This window comes from Lygodium microphyllum, chromosome 22 (genome assembly GCF_053477565.2).
Source record: "Lygodium microphyllum isolate KBCC chromosome 22, Lygodium_microphyllum_v1.1.10, whole genome shotgun sequence".
NCBI lineage: Eukaryota > Viridiplantae > Streptophyta > Polypodiopsida > Schizaeales > Lygodiaceae > Lygodium > Lygodium microphyllum.
In genome coordinates, this window is record NC_141156.1 from 25,145,965 (window position 1) to 25,170,362 (window position 24,398).

Genomic DNA, 24,398 nt, shown 5'->3' on the forward strand with positions numbered 1-24,398 from the left:
TAGTGAGAAGAACGAAGAGCCTGACAAGCTTTGCAAGTTCAATTGGCCAATCTGCAACAATCTACCACCGACCAAGATGGATCGCAACCCGAAGATCTTATACGACGTACCATCGATGCAACACTTGAAGCCCAATCCATTCGCAAAGAAACAAGGATAAGTAAAAGAAACTTCAAATTTCGTACTTTCAATGGATCACGCGATGGAAAGACTATACTTGCTTTTATCAGTCAATTTGATGATTACTTCCATGAAGAAACATATGCTGAGAAAGACAAAATTAAATGTGTCACTAATCATTTAGTTGACCGAGCATCCTTATGGTGGACTGTGGTCCGCAAGAGCATTGATTATCCCACTACATGGAAGTCTTTCCAAAAGAAATTTTTGCAGAATTTCCTTCCTCCTCAATTCCATGAAAAAGCCATCAAGCAATGGGATCTTCTACAACAAAGGGATCGCGAACTTATTTTCCAATACACTGAACGTTTTTGGAATGCCCTGCTGCAACTACGCATGCTTGAAGATGTACTTGAAGCAACTCATAAATGCAAGTTTATGTCTGGCCTACTTGGACATTTCTATGCGGAAGTCAATATGTTCAAGCCAACAATACTTGAAGATGCAATTTTCTTGGCTCATGACACTAAAGACAAGATTCGAGGACGAGACAAGTGACCACAATAATTTCCAACTAATGGTAACTTTGGTTCCAAACAATTTAATTCAAATTTTTGAAGATTCAATCAAAGTCGTTTTCTTCCATCTTCATTCCGTAAATCTAGGACACGACCACCTGCCTTGCCATCAAACACCAATCCAACCCCTAAGCCATCCTCACAGTCAAATCCCAACATTCCTAAACTTCCTGCTATTACCAATAATATATCCAAAGCAAAACCCATAGTTTGTTACAAATGCCATCAACTTGGACATCTAGCAGCCAATTGTCAAACCAAAAAGCCACTTGTCCATATCAATTATCTAGGCGCAATAGAAGAAGAAGAATGTGAGGAAATGCCAGACTTTGTGGAAGATGATGACAACATTGGTACTACTTCGGATACTTTGCCAAGTACTCCAACTCCCCATTCTTTGTTAACAATGAAATGTTTTGTGCATGGTAAAGAAAATACTATTTTACATGATGATGGGAGCACACATGACTTTATTTCTGCAAAATTAGTCAAAGAATTGAATTTACAAACTGTTTCTACAAATTATCGCATCAAGGCTACATTCGTAGGTACGAGATATAATGGAACACAAGAGGTGCATAATTTAGAAATTAAAATTGGTGAATATACTGAACGAAGAAATTTCCTAGTTGTACCTTTGTAGTCTAGTGACATTATCTTAGGAATGCCTTGGCCTCATCAATACAATCCTGATATAGATTATTCTATGCATTCAATTAAAATTTATTTTCAAGAAAAATAAATCACATTGCATGGTATGCATGCTTCCAATAATTTCCCACTGCTTACTCATACTCAAGCTAAACGTGCATTACGTAAAAGTAGCAAATCTTATTTAATATGGGTGAATGAAATTCAAGCTAAAGAAAAACAGATGCATTCTAGGCATACATAATTTCTTGCCCAATTTCAAGATTTTTTTGCTGCTGATTTACCACCTGGATTACCACCTTCATGACCAGAAGATCATAAGATAGATTTAATTCCTAGAACACAACCACCATGTAAAGCACCATATAGATCAAAATCAAATAGAAGAATTACTTAATAGAGGATTAATTAGACTTAGTAGTTCTCCATTTGGTGCACCTGTCTTATTAGTGAAGAAGAAAAATAATACTTATCGCATGTCCATTGATTATGGTGCCCTAAATAAAATTACTGTTAAGAATAGATATCCAATTCCTAGGGTAGATGATCTTATGGATAAACTACAAGGATCTGCCATATTCAGTAAGATAGATCTTAAATCTCGATATCATCAAGTAAGATTGGAAAAATCTGATATATTCAAAATTGCATTTAGAACACAATTTGGACACTATGAATTTCTAGTTATGCCTTTCCGTCTAACTAATGCACCAGCCACATTCAGTCGCATGATGAATCACATATTTCTGAAACATCAGCATTGTGTCATAGTTTTCTTTGATGACATATTAGTATTCAGTAAGAATGAGAATGAGCATTATGAACATTTGTCTTTCGTTTTTAAGTTGTTAAAAGACAATCAATTATATGCTAATCCAAAAAAGAGTGAATTTTTCCAAACAGAAATTGAATATCTAGGACATATTATTTCATCAGAAGGTATTAAAGTTGACCCTAAAAAGATAGAGGCGATTTTAAATTGGCCCAAAAATGTGCATGAATTATGTTCTTTTCTAGGTCTTGCTAGCTTTTACAAAAAGTTTGTGAGGAATTTCTCATTACTTGCATTACCTTTGACAAAACTTTTAAAGAAGTATATTGTGTATAACTGGTCTGACAATCAACAAAAATCCTTTGATTTATTGAAACATGCTTTAACTCATGCTCCTGTATTACAACTACCTGACTTCAATAGACCATTCTTTTTAGTAGTTACTGACGCTAGTGGATCTGGAATAGGAGCCATCCTTATGCATGATTCTCATCCCATAGCCTACTCTAGCTGTAAACTCAAACCATCTGAACTTAAATATTCTACCTACGATAAGGAATTGCTAGCTGTAGTACAAGCCTTACGTCAATGGAAACATTATTTAATGGGATCTGAATTTATGATCGAAACTGACCAACAAAGCATTAGACATCTCCTTAGTCAACCACAAATATCTGACCGACACATTAAATGGCCTACTTTTATTCAAAGTTTTCATCCCCTTATAAAATATCAACCTGGAAAAGAGAATGTTGTAGCTGATGCTTTGAGTAGAAGATCGACAATTCACAATATTTCTGTGATATCATTTGATTCCCTTATCCCTATGAAAGATACTTATCATCAGGATCTTACTTTTCAAGCTGACTAGAATAAACTAGTTGCAAATAATTGGATTCCTATTGATTCACTTTCTTACAATAATGGATTCATATTTTATGAAAAAAGATTATGTGTGATTGTTCCATTTAGATCATTTGTTTTGCATGAGATTCATTGTCCTCCATATCAAGGTCATAGAGGAATGATATCTACTTTGCATATATTGACTGAAGATTTTTATTAGCCACATATAGAAACTGATGTATCTAACTTTGTATCTGAATGTCTAATTTGTCAACGAGTTAAAAGACACCATGGTAAACACTATGGTTTATTAATGCCATTATCTATTCCATCATGACCATGGGAACAGATTTCAATGGATTTTATCACTGGTCTACCTAACACTAAAGCTAACCATGATATGATTTGGGCTGTTGTAGACAGGTTTAGAAAACAAGAATATTTTATTCCATGCAAGAAAACTTTAACTGCATCTCAAGCTGCTCAATTGTTTTTGAAAATTATTTTCACTAATCATGGTTTACCAAAAGTTATTATTTCTCATCGTGATTCTAGATTTTGTAATAATTTTTGGATTACTTTGTTTGCTAACTTAAGAACAAAGATTGATTTTTCATCTGCATTTCATCCTGAAACAAATGGTCAAATAGAAGCTACTAACAATAGTATTTTAGATCTTTTGAGTGCTTACACCATTTCAAAACCACACACATGGGATACACATCTACATTTACTTTAGTTTGCATATAATAGTACACCACATACAGCTACAAAGAAAGCACCATTTGAAGTTATTTATGGATATCGATTGCCTACACCTGTTGCATCATTATCAAACAAAATTCAAATTGCTGATGATATTGCTAACATGCATGCCACTATTTTTGATGAAGTTAAAGATATGATTGCCAAAGCCCAGCAATCATACACAAAACAAGCAAACAAGAAAAGATAGGATATGAATTTTAAAGTTGATGATTATGTTTGGTTAGGAATAGAAAAACGAAGATTACAAAGTGTCGATAAACACCCAATTGTGAAATAAGCACCTAGATTTTATGGACCATTCAACCCTCCTTTGCTAGATGATGAAACTGAGATCCTTGAGCCTGAAACTATTATAGATACAGACATTATGACCACTAGAACTGGTCGTAGATATTCTAGATAATTGGTCAAGTTTAAAAACCATCCTGTTGAAGAGGCCCAATGGATGCACGCTAGAGACTTAAATGCTTTCCCCACTTTGTTAGCTCCACATTGAGCTAATAGCAATTGAGAACAATTGCTATCCCACCCTAGGGGTATGATGCTAGGAGGCATATTCCATGGTGGATTCCGTAAAAATTTATTATTATTATTATCGGGGCTCATACACAAAGTGGATTCTTTGTGCGAGAAGTCGATGGGGACGCCTATCCTTTTCAGATGGTTTATTAATTTTATGTGTACATGGGTAATTCCATAGCGGGTGATTCTGCAAAATACATATTTAAATTAATAAACATTTATGAGTTTAGAGTACACACTTGTAATAAATTAAGGTTAGGATTGATTTCTAACCAATTTATTTTTGTAGCTGAAGACTGCTAGGTATTCACTTTTGTCAGTTTAATTGTATTATTTTTCTAACAATTGTGAATGCTTCAGTTGATGTGTAGAGCAAGCAGAGGTGGCATTGGGAAGCATTGGAGGATAGCGTGTATTCAAGTTATTGTCAATTTTTAATGAGCGCATATCTTAGTCATGGCTATTGCGCTTATTTATCAAAGCGCTTGATATTTATTTATTATTTTTGTATGTGCATGGACGCATGATTTAAATACTTGTATTGGACATTGTATTTGGGTACCACCTAACTTCTTGGACGCCCATTAGCTTTAATTATTTATTGGCACAAAAGCAAACTCAAAAGCTAAAGCATGCTATTTTGTAATTTGGGCTATTATTTGAGCTTGAAGATGAATAATATATTAAATACATGCTTTGTGGAGTGCTCACACAAGGCATGGGGGGAGATTCCACCCAATTGGTCTCTTGTTCATGTCGTGCAAGCTTTCTTCTTTGGTTTTTGTGTAGCAAGTAGAGTTCTTTTGTTCTTAGGGACCACGCGCGCATACAGCGATCGATCTGTGCACTAGATACAACTTCCATCACTTTTTGTTATGCAACTGTAATACATTTTCAATCTACAAGAGAGGTTGGGGATGCTCAATCAAAGTTTGAGAAGAGAAAGATTAAGCAACAAGCACTATGTTTCTCGATTATAATAGGTGTCTTGTATCAGAAAGGTATCGACGAGATTTATTATTGATGTGTAGTACCTGATGAGATACCATTTATTCATGAGAAATTCCATGATTCAACATGTGGGGGACATTTTTCTGGAGGGCTTACTTCCTAGAAAGCTCTACGTCCTAGATATTGGTGGCCATTGATTTTCTAGGATACTTTCAATTATGTTAAGCATTGTAATATCTGTGAAAGACACGATGCCAAGGAGAATCATAAGTAGTTATTGTAATATCTGTGAAAGACACGATGCCAAGGAGAATCATAAGTAGTTATTGAATCCTATTTTAGTTACATTACCCTTCGAAAAATGATGTATTAATTTTTTTGGACCAATACACCCTTCATTAACTACACAGAAGTGTTATATCATTGTAGTGATGAAATATTTTTTGAACCAGTCTAAAGCTTGAGCAATGATGAAGGATAATGCTAAGGAGATGGCTAGTTTTACTATGGAGCAAATTGTTTGTCATTTTGGTACACGTAAGGAGTTAGTGTTGACCAAGGAACACACTTTCTAAATACGTTATAGTAACATTAATGGAAGCTTTGAAGATTATACACAATAAAACCACCCCATATATAATCTTCAAGTAAATGGTCATCAAGAGTACAAATAAAGATCTTGTAGGGATCTTATCCAAGTTAGTGTCTAAAAGTACGCAAGATTGGAATAAGAAATTTTGTGTGGCAATTTAGGCTTATAACACGACATTTAAGAGAGCTACATGCCACACCCCGTTCAAGTTGGTATATGGGGAAGAGTGTGTCTTTTAATTGGAAATAGATTTACCCACGGTGCGATTTTCTCTCAATCATTCGTTGGGTGAGGTAGAAGTATTGTAGGAAACTTGCAGATCCTTGATGGAATTCAATTGTAGGTTCTATTTCATCAAGAGGTAGGGAACAAGAGAATAAAAGTGCTTTACGACCTTTGGGATAAAAAATATAAATTTGAGAAGGCTCAATTTTGGTGTTGTTCTATGATGCTCATCAGGAGCTATTTCATGGTAAACTAGAATCCAAATGGGATGGGCCGTATAAAATTGTTCGTATAGGAAAGAATGGCTCTACAATCCTTTTAGCAAACTTGTAGGGGTAGAGTTTAAAATTAAGGTAAACTTTATTAAATCGAATACTCACTACCTTTAAGGGTTGACATTAGGCTTAGTGCCTATGTAGGTCCTTCAGGATTTAGCTTTAACTTGTAGTAGGTACTAAGACAATCGGATGGGAAGACTCATTCCTTATCTTGACCATCTATATTCAGAGCAGCATTACCACCAACATTGAGTGATATGGTGGAGTAAAGATTATCATGTTATTGAGTGGCAAGATAGATATTTCATGTGGGATATTAAGGTTTACTTGCCATCATTGTCAAAGAATTCTTACAAGTGTTCCTATCAACTTGAGCACAAGGAAGGAGGGGTTGTATCTGTTATACATCCTCTATCTTGGCTAGACTTTTATTATCATAAGTACAAGTGAGCTAATTAGTATGGCATGGCCTATCAATGAAAATTGGGTCTCTACATTTTATTTTAACGGCGAAGCTTCTAGAGGGCCCACTGAGCATGCAAGTGTTGATGTGGTCATTAAAATCCCCAGCGTAGAGTTGTTATAAAAATGGGAGAATATCTTAGGATTGCTTTTACGAATAACACAGTAGAATACAAGTCTTTAATCATGGGACTGAATGTAGCTTGGTATGGTGGTATCCATCGGTATATGGTAAAAGGTGATTCAAAGTTGATGATCAATCAATTAAGTGGGACCTATAGTGTGAGAGATTCTATTCTGCAGATATACCAGAGTGTAGCCTTCAATATGATGCATGTGTTTGAGGAAGTGACTTGTGATCTTATTCCATGATAATAGTGGAATTGCTTTGTAGATTCCATGGCCAATTATGATTTTGTTGAGGATATTTTTTGAATTGCGATCATGGAGCCCTCTTACAATTGCCTCCTAATATCAATTTAGGGCTACTTGGGGATTTCTTGGTGACACGTCCTATTTTGGTTGCCACTATTTAGAGTGAATTAGAGTCAAGTGGCAATTGATCACCTTTCTATTTGGTCATGGATGCATAGGATCATTCATCGTTATATTTGTCAAACACCCCTTACTATTTATACAAGGGGTTAGCCAATAACTTGTAATTGCACTTAGTGTAGTGTCGAAGGAGCCCTCAACCTTGGTCAGTTTTATGCTTTAGTAGAGTTATGGTGGGACCAAGGATTTGTTTCAAAAATAGGTTGTTGAATGGTCATTTCATGAATTATTTTGTAGGCCAAGAGGGCCAGTAATTCTGCAGTGAAGTGTTTTACTTTGTTAGGCCAAGAGGGCCATGTGCCTGCCTAGTGCGGGTGCATTTAATGGTTTTTTTTAAGTTTTGTGCTATAGAAATTCAGCAAAACCTAGGGGAGCCTCTTATTGGACCGAATATTATTGTGGCCAAGTCCAAGTGATATTTTTTCTTTACAAGTACTTTCTAGGAGCTTCTATTAGTAGTGAGGTAGTTAGAGAAGCCTACCAAAGTTTTAAAAAAGAGAAAATTTTAAATATCCTTGGAACAAAAATATAAAGGTTTGTAAGAAGGGGTTCTAACCCCTGAAAATAGAAAAGGAAAAGAATTAAAAAAATATTAAGAGTAGTTGATCATTTCCTTGAGACAACTTGGTCGGTTCATGGGGACGAGTCAGAGGCCAATGCCTTGTCTTCCTAGGCATGGCATCTAGTTGGAAGAAACACTAAGAAAGGTTGGAGCAAAAACAAAAGTGAGCGCAAGAAAAGATTTAAACATTGCAAGGGCTTGGTAGGTCCTCAAGTACCAGGTTAGGATGTGAGGCTGATGCCCTATTCTCCTTGAGTGACTACACTCAACTCCCTCCTTTTTACATACATGAGTATACAAATTAGAAAGAATCATATCATAAACTGAAAATATATGTTGACCACGCTATAGGAGTCCTCGCTTACTAGTAGGAGTTCCTGGTCCATAGTTGCCATAATTTGGATAGATGGTTCAAGCCATCATCCAGGATGACTTCTTTGATGGTTATTTTTAGCTAGTCTATGTTGGAGTAGTTGGTTAGAGACTTGCTCTAGAGCTTTGTCACATTATGCTGGACCTCTCCCTTGTGGGTCTCATGCCTTGATATTGTTAGGGGGTTGGGTGAGAGTTGTTCTTGTGCTTTGTTGTGGATTCTGTTTTGTGGTAGCTTGATGCTTTTTATTGTTGTTGATTATGCAGATCAATTCAAGGGATTCAACGAGATAATCCACTCTATTTTGTGGTTCCCAATGAGAGAGGAATTTAAATGTCTAGGACATGATAGAAAGGTACGAAATGATACAAATTTGAGTGACCATGGACAACGGAAATGCAAATTTAACAACTTTAAGTGACCATGGACAACGGAAATGCAAATTTTGACTATGCAGTGATTGTAAAATTTTCATAATTTTTCTAACCATCGGATTGAATAGTAATACAAATTCTCCACAATTTAGAACTCCAAGTCGAATGCATAGGATTTTTTAGATCATGAATCAGTTGCCGGACAGGGAGTACCAGGAGGCCGGAAAGGGTCAAATAATTACGAAGATTTTAAAAGGCATGGCCTATTGGGCCTTTAGGGGGCTCAAAGGCCACCAAAATTTGACAAATGGGGGAGCATCTTTTTCATGGCGACGGCTGCAAAATGGCACATTCTCTTCTCCATGAAGATTTGTGCTTAACAGGTATTGGGGGCCTATAAAGAAGTAACCAATCTGATCATGGCAATGAATTTCTCGATTTTATCGCTTTGCATTTCTTGTTATATTGTGAAATTTGGCTGTCTAGTTTGAAATCTCAAAATCAAATCTTTCTTCCTTCTCCCTCTCTCTCCTCTTAGTACCTATTTTTATGCCTTATTCTATGAGAGAAGTGGATGGACTGATTTGTGAGATTTTGATTGGGAGATGATGCTCAAATAAAATGGAGGGTATACTGATGTTCAGAGGAGTGTTAACAATTTCTAATGTGTATCATCGGCCGTCCAAATGCAAGATACATGTGAGATAAAGCATGGTTTTATGAAGAAAAGGGAAAAGCAACCCGGTTACATGTTACAATCGGATCTTGAGACTGCCGCAAACCTTAAAAAGGTCTTGGAAGATTGCATACTTGGCAAGAGAGTGGAATTCACACTTGGCAAAGTTCTTGGAATAGCAGAGTGTGAATTTCTTGATGCAATCATTGATACACTAAAATGAAAAAGAAAGTTTGATGGTGAATTTTTGCAAGAATTGATGCAGGTTGATAAAGATATAGAGAAACAACTTCAGATAGAATATGATGATGCATGTACTACTGATTTGGATCAGGCTAATGTTGAAAATGGGTTAAATGGAAGTGTAGATAGCAAGCTTGTGGCTAAAATAGGTCTTATGGGCAATAGTAAGTATAGAGAGAAAGATATGTATAATTGGGATTTCCAACAACAAGTACATGAAGAAGAAGATGCTCATTTTTATTCCAAGTAGTCATTATTTACAAATGCATTCGGCTTGTGCTACAATAGAGACAATTGTTAAAGTGGGAGAAAAAGAGACTACTTGCATAGGTCTCTTGAATCATGGTTTCGAAATGAATGTTATGGCACATAGCTTGTATGAGAATGGAGGTTCGTTAATTGATGTAGATCCGGGATGGTGTATGCAGATAGCAAACAATTCATCAAGGAAACTTTATGCAGCTTGTTCGAGTGTACCCGTGACTATTGGAGATGTTAGAGATGAATATCATTTTTTTGTGCAGGACTTATGTAGTTATCAGGGTGATTTTGGGGCAGCCCTACATTTTTTAATCAAGGATGGAAACAAAAGCATTGGATGATGGTTCTTCAAATGCTCGCGTGTTCAGAGTAAAGACAATATAGTTTCTCACTATTTATGTGAATCATCCCCGCAATCAGGATAGGCTATGGGATAATCCCATGCCACCTAATGCACAAGAGCTTAAGGGTTTTTAGACAGCACTGCTGTAAGTGGAGGCTATGGTTATGCCTCTAGAAAGATAATTATACCTCCACGAAACGGGAAAACTATGTTTGTGTTTGGATTGCAGGAATGGATAGCATGTAGTCTTGGTAGTTTTAAGAATATTTAAGCCATATGTAGGGCTAAAAACAAATATGTACAATGGGCTGAAAAAGAGCTGAAGACATATGGTTTGATGGCTGCAAATGAAGGTATTTCAAGGCTGTTTTAGGGCTGGTTGATGTTGATACCATGGTTGAAATTTTTGTAGCAATTAATGCTAAAAACATGACAAAAAAAGAGGTTATTTATGTTGATACTTTAGATATGTATGAAGTCATACAAGAGTTTGTTGAGCATGAACATGAGAATATGGAAGAAGAAGAGGTAGAAGATGAAGACATTGACATGGTAGAGGATACTTCTTTTGACATTATAGATCCATAAGACTTTGGCACATCCTAGAGGATGTCCAGGTTAAGAGGGGGTGGATGTTGTGTTTTTATGTGTACGCAGTGTGAAAAACTCTAGAGTGCATCATCATTCGGCTTTCTTATTGATCTAGAGAGCCAAAGCCATACTAGCCATTAATGTTAGTGTCCGTAGTGTGGATGGTTCAAAAATACTAGATTTTTTGGGCAAGTTTAGTCTATTTTTGATATTTTAGATATTATTTCTTGTAAATATCCAAAAGCTGTAGACAAATTCTAGAATATGATGACATGTAAAAGAAAGCAAGTACCTTTTAACTGCCATTTTTGGGGGATTTTTTGTAAAAAGGATTGGGGAAATTGTGTGATGCGCAATCACAGTTTTTAGGCAATGAAGAGCACTCCAAATTGGGAGGAGTGATCTGGGAGAATTTGGATAGGTGTCATGTCTTGGTATTTTACTCCTCTTTTTGAGCCAACGAAAGCATCAGGTTGGTAGTCTGAGCAGCACAGAGGAAGCTATTGTTTTACGCACATGTTTGGTCTACAATAGATTAGTTTTCTCAGGATGTAGAAATAAATTAACAGGCTTCACCTCTATAAGTATTCTTCTACATCTTCTATTTCTTTAAATCCCTTCTCTTCTATCTACTTCTCTCCTTGAATCTCCCTTCACTCTATTGTCTCTTACCTTCATGGTAGACTTTCAACCCTAAATGCTCCGACATCATACAAAATCCTTTACCCATAATTCATGTGTCCCCATCCACTAGTTAAGGACATCATAGTAGAATAGAGAATAGAGCACATGGAGGATCTTGAGGGAGACTGAAGACCATATCTCTTAAAGTCTAATAGAACCCCTTAGAGTAGGAAGACCAACTATCTCTTCCAAGCCAATAGAACCCCTTGGCAAAGATATTATGTATTACTACGTAAATGTAAACGGTGGCATCAAGATGGATATGTGTGGTAGGGAGATCATAGCTTAGCTTTCTTATATGATGCACACCACAATCAAATATTGTTTCATGTTCTTCAAGTAAAAAAAACCATGCTTGTTAGTGAAGATTATAAAGACTATATATAAGAGATTCGTGACTCTTAAGAATAAAAGGCTTGCAAATAGATGGAAAAATACAATGATGCCAATCACCATAGGTAAAAGCTCATTATTGATGTGGCATGTATATATCCACAAGAAAATGATAGAGAAAAGACTTCCCCACTAGAGAAGTCTACTATTGCTTAGAGGTAGAGTGGAAGAAAGAGAAGAGGGGTATAATGGAAGGGATTACCAATCAATAACAGAAAGATATGTGCCACATCCAGATAGAACAATACGGGAGTTCACACTTTGAATCAAGAGAACTAGTATATTGAAAGGATGGTCTTGTAATGGTAATCACCTCGATTCATAAAGCTTATGCATTTCTAATATTACTTACATTTTCTAATACATATAGATGCTATTTTATATGTGAATGTCCTAGGTTGACTCCACACTATGTTTGAGAGATCATATCTTTGTCCACATAATATAATAGGTGAGATACATGGGATCACTTTAGGAGGGAAACTCAACGAGCAACAATATGCTTGCCTCATAGGACAACCAGTGGTATTTAATAATATGTTATATCAGTCATTATATTAAACATTATTGACTTCTTGTCCATGACGATTTATAAGATATAGTTTTTTATATCATTTGTTACAATAATATTATTATTGTAATATTTTTATATTCTATATATACATAAGAGAATCAAGAGGGAAAAGAGGAAGAAAAATCATGTGATTTCAATGCTTAGGACAAGGATAATGGAACCAATAATAGTAGTTCAAAAGAAGATTCACCAATGCATCAAGTATATTATCTCCTAGATTGTACCTATTTTAGTTTGTAATGCATGCCATAAGATCAGCCATCCAATTTTGTTGTAGATTCACTAGTTATAATGCATAAAATAATATCCTTTCGAAGATTTAAATCCTTGTTTTTTATGATTCAAGCTAGCTTTCAAATTTATGTATACCCTTATGTTTTGTGATAACGAGACAATATCTACCATTTGTATCTTCTCAATTATTATTTTATATTTAGCGTGTACATTTTCTTATTCCTCTTTTATATTCACATTGTACACTATGTGTGAAGCTACATTTGTGCTTGTATTTCTTTTCTAATGGGCTTGTTCCCTATGAGCAATGCTAAGACTTTATTCGAAGGGGCAAAAAGAAAACATGAAGTTGCACCATAGTTTAGGAGCTAGCACCTCTCTAGTCTTTTTCCTTGCAAGCATCACATTTACAAGCATGTATATCACTACATAATACTTGCATTGAAGATTTTTAAATTCATATTTAAAATTATGCTTATGGTCATAAGAAGTCTTAAATGCAATGTGTTCAAATGTACATTTAAGTATACACTTGTTGTTTGTAAAATGTGTCCAAATTTTGATGTAGGTCTCCTAATAGAGTCTTACTACGACTTGAGATATGCTAGTAAGTCCTTTTTTAAATTCTATGAAGTGTGTTTGTCCCACTATGATGTTCAATCCTTGCAAGAGAAGTGGTATCAAATTCTAGCATTAGGTCTCCTTATTACCATAGTCTTCAAGTATCCTATCAAGCCACCTACCAAGTGGTTCCATGTGCTCAAAACATCTCTCTCTCTCTCTCTCTCTCTCTCTCTCTTTCTCTCTCTCTCTCTCTCTTCGTAGTGTTTAGAACTTGAGAGTTGGTGTCAACCCTATGTTATACTTCAAATTGGTCCTATTGTCAACCATTATTTTGATCACAAAATCAACTCCATCATATAGTGAAAGCAAGCATGTACATGTGTGGTCATTATCACAATCCACTTTAGATTTCTCAAAAGGAGATTTGTCCATAGTATCTTTGTGATTACCAATCTAATCTATAAGAATGGATGACAAATTCATGTGGTTGGCCATATACATGTGTGGTCATTATCACAATCCACTTTAGATTTCTCAAAAGGAGATTTGTCCATAGTAACTTTGCGATTATCAATCTAATCTATAAGAATGGACGACAAATTCCTATGGTTGGCCAAGTACCACGTAGTAGATTACCTTCCTACCACATGAGTTCCATGTATGCAAAAGGGCCTACAATCCTCATGAGCTACCTCTCAACTCTGATCTATGTGCTGATTCTCTCTCTCTCTCTCTCTCTCTCCTTGCATGGGCAAGTCATGTAATGTTTAGAAAAAACTTCAATGCAAAAAAGGTTGAAATGTGACTATACTTGGAAAGAAACAACTCATTTATAAACAATAATATTTAAAAGTTGGTCAATTTCCATGGGGGCAAAACTCCTTTTAAGATCCACCTCGAAAAATGAAGGCAAACTTGAAGACCTTTGAAAAGCCATTACTAGTGCACAGAGACCCATCCTTTAGTGTATTTTTTCGAGGTAAGATTATGAAAAAACTGGTTAAAATTGAAACTTGTTTTTATGAATAATGGCTAACGTTTTAGCATTTTAGTTATAAAACTGACTATTTCCCACTCGAAATGGAAAAAAGGTTGAAATGTGACTATACTTGGAAAGAAACAACTTATTTTAAAACAATAATATTTAAAAGTTAGTCAATTTCCATGGGGGCAAAACTCTTTTGAAGATCCACCTCGAAAAATGAAGGCAAACTTGAAGACCTTTGAAAAGCCATTGCCAGTGCTCATAGAGACCCATCCTTTAATGTATTTTTTCGAGGTAAGATTCTCAAAAAACTGGTTAAAATTGAAACTTGTTTTTATGAATAACGGCTAACGTTTTAGCATTTTAGTTATAAAACTGACTATTTCCCTCTCAAAATCTACTGGGGTTAGCCTACTCCTATTTTCCATTGGATAGGAAAAAAGTTTTTCGTGAGCACTGCCTACCTGTTGGGTAACAAGTTTACGCTAGTAACCGATCATAAGAGTCTCAAATGGATTTTTACCCAAAACGAGCTCAACATGAGGCAACGTCGGTGGATTGAAGTATTGGAGGAATATGATTTTGAAATCAAGTACCGACCAGGGAAGGAGAATGTAGTTGCCAATGCACTCAGTTGCAAGGCATTCTTAAATTCCCTAATCTTGTAGAATCCATCAACGACCAGATCTCTGGCTACAAAAGTATCTATGCCAAACAACCCTATACTTGAACTAGCTAGAGAGGAAGCATGCCATGATTTGGCCTACCAAACAATGATAAAGGAAATATCTACCAAGGAGTAGAATCAGAAGTTGCAAGCTAAGTATCCGGAATTTTCCATTGATAATGGACTTGTCTACTACAGAACAAGGCTGTGTATACCAGCAAGCCAGTCACTTAAGAAGAAAATATTATGGGAAGCTCATGATTCTCCTTTCGCAGGACATCCTGGCTATGCTAAGACTCTTAATGCAGTTAGGGAAAGCTATCATTGGGAGAGGCTTAAAGGTGACGTTCTCAAGTATGTCATTGAGTGTTTGTCTTGCCAACGTATCAAAGCCAAACATGTCATGATGCCAGGGAAACTGCAACCGCTTGACATTCCCCAAATGAAATGGGAATTCATCAGTATGGATTTTGTTGTGGGCTTACCCCAAGTCCAAGGAGAATACAATTCCATTATGGTTGTGGTTGACATGCTTACCAAGGTTGCACACCTGATTCTAGTAAAAAGAAACTATAAAGCCTCGGACATTGCAAGATTGTTTATCAAGGAGATATTCAAGCTACATGGGTTACCTAGAAGAATCATTAGTGATCGAGATTCTCTCTTCACATCACACTTCTGGAGAGCTATCTTTGAAGCTATTGGGACTCAACTCTATTTTAGCACCGCTTACCATCCCCAAACGGATGGCCAAACAGAGCGAGTAAATCTAGTCATCGAGGATATGCTTAGGGTTAACTACTATCGAGAGCCGAAGAGGCGGATTCAATTCTTGCCTTTGGTTGAATTTGCCTACAATGCTTCTTACTAGCAAAGCATTCAGATGACTCCTTTCCAGGCATTGTATGGTCATGATTGTCGAAGTCCCCTAAACTTTTATGATCCAACCCTAAGAGTTGAAGCGTCAAGACAGATGTTAGAAGACATGGATGATCAAATAAAGTCAATAAGACAAGACATACAAGCGGCCAAGGATACACAAAAGGCATACGCAGATTTGAAACGTCAAGAAAGAGTCTTCAAAGAAGGAGACATGGTCTTCATTCGTGTACGCCCTAAAAAGAGTTCTCTATCCCTAGGAAAATGCAAGAAGCTAAGTCCAAGGTATTATGGGCCGTACAAAATCCTCAAATGCCTAGGACCCAATGCTTATAGATTGCAACTCCCTGAGAACCTAAAGGTTCACAATGTATTCCATATCAGCCTCTTAAAAAAATATGTACCCAACCCTAATCATGTACTTGATGACCAACAAATTGTGATGCCTAGTCAAGGAGTCCTTGAACTAAGGCCGGATAGGATCTTAGATGTTAGGGAGAGACAGTTAAGATCTAGAACCTTGAGAGAATGCCTCGTCCAGTGGAAAGATTATCCCGAAGCGGATGCCACTTGGATAGATGAAAGCTCTCTCAACCATCAATATCCCCAGTTTACCTCAAGATGAGGACATCTCGATTCCTCCAAGGGGGAGAGAATGTAACATTTCTGTTGTGATAATATTTCTAACCCATGTGATAGTCATGCAAGGGAATTCCAACATCCAAAAATACACTGACTGTGTGATTTTCAAATTAGCTACAACGTATCTTAATCTCCACTTGCATAAACGAGTTAAAAGAAAAAGAAAAACCGTTTAGTTACGTGGGAACCTCCTCCTAGGAAGCCAAAAGGATAAGCTTTAGGAATAAGGGAAATCTTTTTATTATTATTTTCCCCCTTTTTCCCCCAGCGACTGTCGTGCTGGAGGGGAGGGGAATAGCAAGGATGATTGAGCATCCTTGCTGGATGCCGAAGAGGGGATTAGAAAGGTAGGCAAGCTCCTTGCTAGAGCTTGCTAGGGCAATGATACATGCCCATCGACACGCAAGGGGGGGGAGGAACTTATCCCCTCCCCTATATAATTGAGGGGCCGTAGGATAAAAAGGGAACGCGTGAGAGATGGGGATGAAGATGGAAGGCTGCTGCCATAACGATGTGCCAAAAGTGAGGGCGTGAGGGAAGAGAAGAGGCTGGCAGACTGTGGAAGATCATTGTGTGGAGGAAGGAAGACTGTGACGTGTCGTGCCGTGTGAAGGAAGGGGGAGAGAGCCGCACTGTGCCAGCTGCCACCAATCCAGATCGCCGCCGCCTGGGCTTGTTTGGCCACCGCCAGCAAGTCTCCAAGTCGCCACGTGCTGAAGCTTCTTAGAAGCTTCTCTAGGAAGCTTCTAAGGGGGCTTTTATAAGCCCGCCTTCCGGGTCCTGCACAAGAGGCTAACGTGACTCGGGATTGGATCTCGAGGCCCGCATACTAGTTTACGGGCGGAAGCTTGGAATAGTGATCCCTGGTGGATTACTGGATAGCCTTTAGGCAGATTATGGACAAGCCTATGGGCGGAACTCCTTGTATTTCAAAGATAAAATGATGAAATGTAAAGAAAGAACTTGCTTGATATTGTTTTTCTATGTCACGTGATAAGATTACGTGAAGGAACCAGTGCTTAACGAGATTAATTAAAGAAGCTGATTGTTATATGTCAAATTAATGTGTTAGATAATTACGTAACTAAAACAAACCGAGGAAAGTGCGGAGGATGGGCCATGGGTCCGCCCTACGGTTGGGTGGGCCCGGTTAGCCGAGAAATTTTCTCAAAAACCTCGAAGAACAGTGGAATGATCATCATCATCAAAACGAATAACGAGAACGATGACCTAGAGTTACGTCTTACCCGATTTACGCTGTTTTAGGGGAACGGAATGGGACTATGCCTTATGGTAGAGAGGTTGAGCTTTGCATCCCTCTCGTTTCCCATTCTCCTTGAACCAAGTGCAGCGTGAATCCGCTTCGGACCTGGCATTTCTGCATAAAGTAGTTCGCTTGGGTCTGACGTTAGTTGCTGTTAGCTAATGACCAATCAGGAAAACCCTAATTCTGGTCGATCCTAAGTGGGAACGGCCAGGATACTTCCGCTACGTGGTAGACGCGGAAAGATCTAGATCGAAAAATCCGTAACATTCCATGGGAGTGTCCGACGGAGTTTTCTAGACATCCTTTCTGATGGACTGCTAAGATGTGTCTTGGATGATACTAACGGACACGTTACAGTTGGTATCAGAGCCGACCAACAACGGAATTGTTTTTATGAGATCTCAATAAGAGGAAGTAAAGAAATTGTTGCTGTCCAAACATTTTCTCATCTTCAATGCTGTCTTGCAGAATTATGAAGCGTGGAACAAGTTTTTGGTATTTCGGGTCATGTTTATGACTGCAATGCATTCTCCACTTTATAGACAGAGAATTGGGATGATGAACATCCTGGAGCAGATTTATAATCTATCACCTTTATACATAGAACGAAGATGGACGGGGTCTTCAGGAATCTACTATATAGCCACCCACCGGTTTGCTTATCTATAAACCAACCTAAAGAGGATCAAGTGGTTGGAAGACTTGAAAGTCGTGAAGCTGTTCATTTTTGTGGAAGCTCACGTAAATTCGATTTTACATATTCAAGGTCGGAGGGTTGAAATGAACTTATATGTATATGAGGAAGTAACCCATGTAATCCCAGCCGATAGGATTAAAGTGTTGGGCCGCCATGAGAAGTATGGATTCCAACGGAAAGGGTATCCTGAATTTCCAATGAATTATCGATTCCTAAAGATCCATGACCCAAAACCCTACTATTACACAGTTCCTGTAGACAAATGCAATACAACGTTGTTCTCCCCAAATTGAATGTAATGATTGGATTATCATCACACGAAACGTTGTATAAGGCTATGCCCATGTAAATACAAATAAAGACTTCTTTTTATCAATATCTGGCTATGCATAGGAGTTGTTAAAAAGTTAAGTAGCTTCATTATTTACGAGATAGCTGAACTAAAAATGAAAGATAAGCTAAACGTCGATTATCGTATAATAACGTTAAGAAAACTTTTATCCAGGCACAACCCCAGGTACAGGTTCCAAATTCGCCTCCTACATCAAGTACTGCTGTGACCCAGGAGAAGAAGTTCCTCCTCAAGCAGATAAAGCCACCCGAGTTTGACGGGAGAGGCAGATTCGTCCAGGCTGATGCTGAAATTTGGATTGAATCCATGGAGGATTACTTTGAAGCAGCTGGTACTGCACCTACCAATCAGGCCATGCTCTCCAAGTTAAAGCTCACCGGCGAAGCTAGACTTTGGTGGAAGCAATGGTGCAGGGATCAAGGGACTTCAGAGGGGTCCGTCACCTGGGAGAAGCTGAAGAAAGCCATGCAGGGAAGATATTTACCACCTGCATATCGTACGCAGAAAATGAATGAGTTCTACGAGCTAAAACAGCTAGGACTCACTCTTGACGCATACTACTCTAAATTCGTCTCACTTTTAAAGTATGCGCCACAGATGGACATGACGCAGCAGGTGTCCAAATTTTGTGCAGGCTTAAAGCCACCCGTAAATACCCGTCTCGAATCTATGCGTCCATCAGATCTTCAGGATGCACTTATTCGAGCGGTGCCTATAATTCAGGAGGTGCAAGCAAGACCAAGGGGTAACAAAACTTGGTCCTATAGTAACCCGAACAGAGGAGCATTCAGACCTCAAATGAAGAGAGTTCAAGGTCATAATCAGGGAAAAAGGAAGAAAGCAAGGACAAATAACGTCAACAACTTTGTTCCTACTCAAAGTAACGGCCGAAACCTCCGTTGTTTCCACTACAACGAACCCGGTCACTTCAAGAGGCAATGTCCCAAGCTTAGCGGAGGACATCGTCAAACGCCTTTCCAAGGTGCAGGCCACGGAAAAGGAGCCGTTACCCATGGAAGAGGAAGAAACGCTTGCATTGCCAATAGGCAAAGATGCGAAGAAGAAGAAGAGGAAGATCCAACTATGGAAGCTAAATTCGAAAAAGTGATAGTCCATGCCGCTTTACACAAGAAAGGGCCGAATCGCCAGTTTTCGGTGATTCAGACACCGTCGGACTATCAAGGTAAAGGTTTCAAAACCTTGATTGATTGTGGTAGTACACATTCCTTTATCTCACCAGCATGTGCAAAAAGTTTAGGAATAACCACAGTAGAAGCACCTACCCTACTTGTGGAGTTGGCAAACGGTCGTGAGGTAACTTGTACCAGGTAAATTGCTAAGGTGGAATTCTTTCTAGGAGGAAAGAAGACTTCAGTCAAATTCAGAGTCATGAATTTAGGTATCCATGAGTGTTTATTCGGGATGGATTGGCTTAAGCCCAACGACGCCCACATCCACTGTGGAAAGGGTCAAGTTTCCTTTCGAAACTCTGAAAGGGAATTTGTCACAACTCAAGGTGAGGCAGGAGTGCCAAGAATCCAATTAGCCAAAGTATCTCGGATCATAAAAGGAGTCAGAAAAGGATTACCCATTTACCTGATCAAACTCAAAAAGTTAGATCAAAAGCAAGAGTCTCATGAAGGACCTTCTTGGCTAAAGGAATACCCTGACGTATTCCCTGAGGAATTGATTGAACTTCCCCCTCAAAGAGAAGTAGATCATGAGATTAGGCTAGTGCCTGGAGCTGCACCAATTGCAAAGAGACCTTATAGAATGTCCATACCAGAAGCAATTGAGTTGAAGAAACAACTCAAGCAACTGTTAGATCAGGGTTACATCCAGCCTAGCAATTCACCGTGGGGAGCTCCAGTACTATTCCAGAAAAACAAAGATGGGACACTTCGACTATGTATTGATTACCGATGGTTGAATCAATCAACAATCAAGAACAAGTATCCTATTCCTAGAATAGATGAGCTTCTTGATCGTCTTCAAGGTGCAAAGATCTTCTCCAAGATTGATCTCAGGTCAGGTTACTATCAGATAAGGATCAAGGAAGAAGATATTCCAAAGACGGCCTTCAATACAAGATATGGGCACTTTGAGTTCCTGGTTATGTCATTCGGGCTTACAAGCACACCTGCCACCTTCAACAGATTAATGCAAGATATCTTTAGACCATATCTTGATGATTTCGTGCTTGTCTTCTTCGATGACACTTTAGTCTATTCTAAACAGGAAGAAGATCATGAACCCCAACTTCGGATTTGTCCTTGAGACAATGAGGTCTCATAAGTTGTATGCAAAAATGAAGAAGTGTGCATTCTTCAAGCGTCAGATAGAATATCTGGGATTCATAGTATCATCAAAAGGAATATCAGTAGACCCAGCCAAGGTCACAGATGTGCTTGAATGGCCAATACTAGTATCCGTCAAAGAGATACGTAGCTTTCTTGGATTAACAGGATGGTATAGGGTCTTCATCAAAAACTATGCTTTGACTGTAGCACCTCTTACAGACTTACTAAAGAAGCAGACTTCCATTACATGGTCAACTTCCGAACAAAATAACTTCGACAAATTGAAGAAAAGTTTGGTATCAGCACCTATTCTAAAACTTCCTGACCTCAATAAGGAGTTCGAGGTAGTAACTGATGCTAGCATTCTTGCCTTGGGGTGTGTACTTATGCAGGAAGGTCATCCAATAGCATACTCTTCAAGGAAATTGAAGAGTCATGAAAAGAATTATGCCATGCATGATCTGGAATAACTAGTTGTCATCCATGCTCTAAAGCTTTGGAGACACTACCTGTTGGGTAACAAGTTTATGCTAGTAACCGATCATAAAAGTCTCAAATGGATTTTTACCCAGAACGAGCTCAACATGAGGCAACGTCTGTGGATTGAAGTATTGGAGGAATATGATTTTGAAATCAAGTACCGACCAGAGAAGGAGAATGTAGTTGCCAATGCACTCAGTCTCGCAAGGCATTCCTAAATTCCCTAATCTTGCAGAATCCATCAACGGCCAGATCTCTGGCTACAAAAGTATCTATGCCAAACAACCCTATACTTGAACTAGCTAGAGAGGAAGCATGCCATGATTTGGCCTACCAAACAATGATAAAGGAAATATCTACCAAGGAGTAGAATCAGAAGTTGCAAGCTAAGTATCATGAATTTTCCATTGATAATGGACTTTTCTACTACAGAACAAGGCTGTGTATACCAGCAAGCCAGTCACTTAAGCAGAAGATATTATGGGAAGCTCATGATTCTCCTTTCGCAGGACATCCTGGCTATGCTAAGACTCTTAATGCAGTTAGGAAAAGCTATCATTGGGAGAGGCTTAAAGGTGACGTTCTCAAGTATGTCACTGAGTGTTTGTCTTGCCAACGTATCAAAGCCGAACATGTCATGATGCCAGGGAAACTGCAACCGCTTGACATTCCCCAAATGAAATGGGAATTCATCAGTATGGATTTTGTTGTGGGCTTACCCCAAGTCCAAGGAGGATAAAATTCCATTATGGTTGTGGTTGACATGCTTACCAAGGTTACACACCTGATTCCAGTAAAGACAAACTATAAAGCCTCGGACATTGCAAGATTGTTTATCAAGGAGATATTCAAGCTACATGGGTTACCTAGAAGAATCATTAGTGATCGAGATTCTCTCTTCACATCACACTTCTGGAGAGCTATCTTTGAAGCTATTGGGACTCAACTCTGTTTTAGCACCGCTTACCATCCCCAAACGGATGGCCAAACAGAGCGAGTAAATCAAGTCATCGAGGATATGCTTAGGGCATACTGCTGTCGAGAGCCGAAGAGGTGGATTCAATTCTTGCCTTTGGTTGAATTTGCCTACAATGCTTCTTACAAGCAGAGCATTCAAATGACTCCTTTCCAGGTATTGTATGGTCATGATTGTCGAAGTCCCCTAAACTTTTATGATCCAACCCTAAGAGTTGAAGCGTCAAGACAGATGTTAGAAGACATGGATGATCAAATAAAGTCAATAAGACAAGACAAACAAGCGGCCAAGGATAGACAAAAGGCATACGCAGATTTGAAACGTCAAGAAAGAGTCTTCGAAGAAGGAAACATGGTCTTCATTCGTGTACACCCTAAAAAGAGTTCTCTATCCCTAGGAGAATGCAAGAAGCTAAGTCCAAGGTATTGTGGGCCGTACAAAATCCACAAATGCCTAGGACCCAATGCTTATAGATTGCAACTCCCTGAGAACCTAAAGGTTCACAATGTATTCCATATTAGCCTCTTAAAAAAATATGTACCCAACCCTAATCATGTACTTGATGACCAACAAATTGTGATGCCTAGTCAAGGAGTCCTTGAACTAAGGCCGGATAGGATCTTAGATGTTAGGGAGAGACAGTTAAGATCTAGAACCTTGAGAGAATGCCTCGTCCAGTGGAAAGATTATCCCGAAGAGGATGCCACTTGGATAGATGAAAGATCTCTCAACCATCAATATCCCCAGTTTACCTCGAGATGAGGACATCTCGATTCCTCCAAGGGGGAGAGAATGTAATATTTCTGTTGTGATAATATTTCTAACCCATGTGATAGTCATGCAAGGGAATTCCAACATCCAAAAATACACTGACTGTGTGATTTTCAAATTAGCTACAACGTATCTTAATCTCCACTTGCATAAACGAGTTAAAAGAAAAAGAAAAACCGTTTAGTTACGTGGGAACCTCCTCCTAGGAAGCCAAAAGGATAAGCTTTAGGAATAAGGGAATTTTTTTTATTATTATTTTCCCCATTTTTCCCCTAGCGACTGTCATGCTGGAGGGGAGGGGAATAGCAAGGATGACTCAGCATCCTTGCTGGATGCCGAAGAGGGGATTAGAAAGGTAGGCAAGCTCCTTGCTGGAGCTTGCCAGGGCAATGATACATGCCCATCGACACGCAAGGGGGGGGAGGAGCTTATCCCCTCCCCTATATAATTGGGGGGCCGCAGGCTGAAAAGGGGATAGGCCAGAGATGGGGATGAAGACGGAAGGCTGCTGCCATAACGCTGTGCCAAAAGTGAGGGCGTGAGGGAAGAGAAGAGGCTGTCAGACTATGGAAGATCATTGTGTGGAGGAAGGAAGACTGTGACGTGTCGTGCCATGTGAAGGAAGGGGGAGAGAGCCGCACTGCGCCAGCTGCCACCAATCCAGATCGCCGCCGCCTAGGCTTGTTTGGCCACCGCCAGCAAGTCTCCAAGTCGCCACGTGCTGAAGCTTCTTAGAAGCTTCTTTAGGAAGCTTCTAAGGGGGCTTTTATAAGCCCCCTTCCCATTGGATCCTACACAAGCAGTCTTTACACCCCCCCCTCCCCCCCGGGGATTTAGGCCCCCTTTCCCCTTGCATCCCCCCAGAAATCCATTTTACCCCGGTTGTAAAGCCTTCCCATGGATTTTCATAAAGCCCTTTTTACCCCCCCCCCCCCGTGTTTTATTCCCCTAAGCCCCTTTTCACCCCCTTATAGCCCTTATAACCCTTTTTCATCCCCCTCATAACTCTTTTATTTCCACAAACCCCTAGGCTTTTTCTTAATCCCCATTATTATCAAAATCCAAATCATCATCATGGCCTCGAATGATATCCCGTAAGGAAAAAGGTAGCCGTGAGATAAAAGATAGGGAGGGAAAGTAAAGGGAGTGAAAAGAAGGAGTGAAGGAGGAAGAGTGGGAAAAGATAAAAG